The following is a 4,943-nucleotide window of genomic DNA, read 5'->3' on the forward strand; positions in this document are numbered from 1 at the left end:
TATTAAGTTATTGGAATTCAATGTTCCACAGACATGATATCAAACAATTTGAGCTCATTCAAAAACTTGTAGGGCACCTCATCCATGACAGTTTTACCAACACCTGTAACACAAATTGACAACAAACTAAGAATGATCAAACTCATATTTTCCATATTGAATGAGTGCAGTTTCATGAACAAACTTGTTGTAACCACTTAAATCCATATTTTGAACCCTGGATCCATCTTATACCACTCACCGGTCCCTGTCGCATAGTACTACTTCAAGCCACCACCATTTACAGTCCGTAACATTTTCCTCACCAGTTGAACTGCATAGACGTTGCAGGCAAGACAAAATCTGAATTCCAGGCAAGATAAGCTAAAATAGAGAATTGCATAGTCCTTAAAAATGAGCATGTAATACCTTTAAAAACCAAAAAATTAACAAAATCTGAATTTGGGAAAAATTCAATACCTGAAACATGAATCTACATCTAACAGATCAATTATTAAGCTTCAATTATACAAATTCTGATATCTTCTTACCGGAAATCAAAACCTAAATAAGATCTCTTGACTTCATTCTCCCTGTCAACCAAACCAAATGTTCACCTCCAACAATAACAACAATAATGTTACAGCACTACCACCACAGCCGATAGAAACTTAAACAAGATAATCATTGCAACCCTCTTTATCTCTGTCACCAATTTAGGAATTGATGTAAATTGAATCTCGATCTATAGAAGGAATCAACAAATCGCACCTCCTCCGCCGCCAGCAGCACCACCATCCTCATCACTACTTCTTGAAACTTCGATAAACTCGGACAAGTTCAACTCTGAAACCAAAAATGAAAACCTAAAATCAGATTTCGATCTCTTTGGACCTGATTTGGAAAACCGATCTTTAAAAGAAGATTAAGAAGAACCATTTGTTGTAGATAATAATTTTTTTATCGAAATATGAATCTATTGGCGGCGCCAAAGGTGGTGGTAGCACTACACCATATTTGGCGTTTAGAAACTAAAATTAGTAACAGAAATGTGGCCGTTACTAATTTGTAACCTGAAATTTCAGTTACTAAAGTTTAGTAACGGCTCTATCTTAGTTACGAATTTAGAGATGATTCGTAACGGCCATGTGCTTGTTACTATTAGCAACTGCTAAGATAAAATCATGCGAAACGTGCATGTGCAGGGTAACACTTTGAATTATATTTTTACCCAAATCATTTTGACTTGAAAGATTTTTCCGCCCTAAATTTTCACGTGCTACAGATGTATGTGAGGTGACTAACCCTAACCTATACTTATCGACTTTCATTTTCTTTCATTTTCTATCACCTCCATGAAGAAAACCTGAACGATCCTCCTTGAAGAAAACTTGAACAAGAAAGCTTGTTCACTAGAAAACTGCATCTCCGTCACGGTCTCTTACTCTCAATCTCTCTCTCTCTCTCTCTCTCTCTCTCTATCAAAGAAGATTCATTAAAATCAACAACTAGAAGAATAAGTTATCGCTTTGTTCCATATCTCTCTTCTTCGATTCAAAGGTAAATCATCATCACAAGTTTTCTATTTATCAGATTTTCTAATTAATGGGTTCTTGTATACCCTTTGATTTTTGATCAATTAACGATTTTAGAGCTGATTGATCTTGTTTCTGATTTATGTTATTTTTTTGAAGCGACGACGGAAACCTAAAATCCAGAACACAGATTTCTCTTAAGACAACATCAGCAATGGCCGACGATGACCAGGATATGGGTAATATAGGGTAACTCTTTTCTATTGTTTTTATCGACTTTCCCCAAAATTTTCGATTGGGGTTTCCAATTTTGTGTTCTAAATCTTTTTTAAGTTTTTGTGCTTAATTTAGTTATTCCCTTTCAAATCATTGATTATAATCTTTACAGAAACTAATTCTTTGGGTTAGAAATCCTTGATTTTATTTTGTATAGATACTGTGGGTGAATTCTCCAATGGGTTGTTGTTTTTTTTCTGGTTTTGCCAGAGAAAAGCGAGTAGTAGATTAATGTCGAATTCTGATAAAAGCCACGCGTTGTTTATGATACTACAGGCACTCTATGAAGGGCCATATATGATGGCTGCTCACAAGTTGGCTTCTTTCGAATCTTTACTACGCTTTTGAGAGGTTTTTGATATTGTGTGTTTGATTTGTTCTTGTTTTTGTTTTGAACAGGTTTGAGCAATAATCTGGTATTTACATTAATATTAGGAAGCAAAGGTAGTTAGAGGCAGGTAATTTCTTGCAAATCATGCATCCGATTTATGTGTTGGATACTGCTATTATTACTGATTGCAAATGCTGTTATGGATGCTGATTGCAAATTGTATTGGAATCTTTTAGGAAGGAGATTGAGAAGTCTATAAATTTATTGGTGTAGGAATTGAAGGTTTTTAAGACGTTCGGCGAATAGTTGTATGCGGATATGACTGGACTCTTAGGGTTTGAGAACTTCTGGTATATGAACTAATGTAAAAAGCCTTGTGCATATCTCTCTTTTTGTCTAGTGCAGGCAGTTGAATAGTGTAATGTCCGATTATTGTGTAGGGAAAATGTGCATTTTAAGATGTTTGTCGGTGTGCAGGTAGCTGGTGATTTATTCATTCAGTTTGTCTCTTAGATATATATTCTTCTTTTCTTATTAATCCAATACAATTACTTCTAAAGTTTAAAAAATGCAATCTTAACTTTCGTTGCTAGTTTTTTAATATTTTGAACAGGAAACTTAGGAAACCTTATGTACATAGTATTCCCTGCAATCTGTCTTGAGAAAGGAAGTCCATTTGGCCACAGTGGTAGTTATTGCAGCAGTGTTGGACTCGCACATGCATCATTATGGATGTCGCTAAGTAAATTGTGTAGCCGGACACTTCTGTTAACACTAGTACCTAGGGGAGTATATTTTTTTTTGGCTAACTAAAATGACATATCCGAACTATATTCACAGTTTATGTTTCACCTTATTTATTGCAAGCTAGTGGTGGTGGCGACTTGTAGTAGCATAGGGATGGTACTGGAGATGGTGGTGGTGACTTGTATTAAGGTGGTGATACTGGAGATGGTGGTGGTAAGTTGTAGTAGTTCTGGGTTGGTACTGGTGATGGTAGTGGTGACTTGTAATAGCAAGAAGTAGGTTCTATAGATGGCGGTGGGGTGGTGATTTCTAGCTGTATGTGGCAGGTGTGGGAGGTGGTGGGGGTGGTGACTTGTAGTACAATGGATTTGGTACTGTAGATATTATGACTTTGATTGTCGCGAAAAAAAATTGTGCTGGAAATTTAAGATGTTTATGCAATTTATTTCATCACTCTTATGTTATGATGGATACCTATGTATACTGTATTTACATATAATCACTAAATATGTTCATCATTTTCTCCCTTGCTAACTCCTTTTTGTAGGGGATTTTTTTTTATATAAATATTAAATGTGTTCTTCTTTTTTTCCTACTATCTGTAATCATTGGGTTATATGTGCAGATCTTTGGCTCAATGTTATGAAGACTGATGAAAAAAATTGCTAGTCAAGGTATTACTAGCACAAGTAATTTGGTAGTCAATGTATGTTTCTATCTCCTTGTGTCTCCACATCCTCATTCCTTGTCCAGCACTTGATATATAATCATACTCTTTGTTTAAAACTTGTTGGAATCAACATGTTAGTCTGTGGGCTCTTTTTTCGGTATCTCTTAGTACCTTATCACTTACTTTACTTTTGTTTACTTTGGCAGGGTTCAGAATAGCTGCTGAATGTGCACTGAAGATCTCTCTTTACAATACAATTGCAATTCAGAAGCTGAAATGGATAAATAGCAGCATCAGAAGAACCAGTGTGCAAGTGTTGGTTTGCTTTCAGGTTCTGGTAGGAGAATAAGTTTCCGGCACTGATTTTGCAGAACTCTAGCCATCTCTGGTGGTGTCTAATCAAGTTTAATGAACAACTGAAAAAGAGGGCATCGGGTAATTAACCATTACAGTTTCTTCCATTTTGTTGCAATAGAGGTACTAAGTTGTATCAGTACTCAATATTGTGTGTTAGTTGTTGTCTTGTCTTATGAAATCCAACAGGTTCAAATGTTTTGGTGATATATGTTATGCAAGAGTTTGTGAAACTCTATTTCTAAATCCATTGTTTTCTTGCTTGCAGACGAAGCAGTTATCAGGGTTGTTGAGGACAAACAGATATTGAATAAAGAAACAAGTGGATTCAGGTAATTTTATTGGTATATATGCCGGAACTCTTAGATTTTTAGATGAGAAAAGAGTCATCTGCTTGTACCTAGCAGTTATGAATCATCTGATAGTTGAACACACCATGAACCTAAGTATCATTGAACAAATCGATTAACATATATAATTATTCGAACAGTGTTTGCTTCTTTCGAATGTAGAATGAATGTTTGAATCAATATTTGAATGACTTCTTTTGAATGAAAAATGAATGTTTGAATTGGATTGAATTGAATTGAATGACGAAAATTCCAAGAGATACGGTACTTGCAAGGCAAAATAAATGGGGTGGGAATCAATTTTGACAGGGTCAATGAAGCCTGGCCTTTTCTTTTTCCTTGTTACAAAAAAATTAGTAACGGCAAAAGGTGTTACTAAATTTTTACCAGGATAATTGGAATCGGTCAACGTTGACCTTGTCAAAATATTCGTATCCCTATTAATTTTCAATTGGTAACGGCTTGGTTTCCATTACGAAAACAATTACAACCTCAGATTAGTAACGGCGACATGCCCGTTACGAAAATTGGCTACACCCTCTTTTGTAACGACTGATTCATGTTACAACCTCATTTAGTAACCGAAATAGAGAGTTACTCAATGCAAAAAAAGGTGCAGTGTAGTGGCGGAGGTGGTGACGGCCGGAGAGAGAGAACAGATGCAGAAATTCTTTGGATATGAAATGAAATAAGAAATCACG

At 35.6% G+C, this 4,943-nt stretch overlaps 1 long non-coding RNA gene across 4 annotated transcripts; it reads left to right on the plus strand.

Annotated features, from left to right (window-relative positions):
* Nucleotides 1–1,340: 1,340 nt before the first annotated feature.
* Nucleotides 1,341–4,422, plus strand: LOC113325689. Of its 4 annotated transcripts, none has more exons than XR_003348119.1 (6): nt 1,341–1,539; nt 1,674–1,763; nt 2,190–2,248; nt 2,358–3,574; nt 3,745–3,973; nt 4,161–4,422. It is a non-coding gene; the product is annotated as an uncharacterized LOC113325689 (long non-coding RNA). The 4 variants fall into 4 exon arrangements; XR_003348122.1 differs by having other exon boundaries at nt 2,358–3,542; XR_003348120.1 differs by having other exon boundaries at nt 2,395–3,574.
* The last annotated feature ends 521 nt before the right edge of the window (nt 4,423–4,943 follow it).

Source organism: Papaver somniferum, chromosome 1 (assembly GCF_003573695.1).
Source record: "Papaver somniferum cultivar HN1 chromosome 1, ASM357369v1, whole genome shotgun sequence".
Classification (NCBI taxonomy): domain Eukaryota; kingdom Viridiplantae; phylum Streptophyta; class Magnoliopsida; order Ranunculales; family Papaveraceae; genus Papaver; species Papaver somniferum.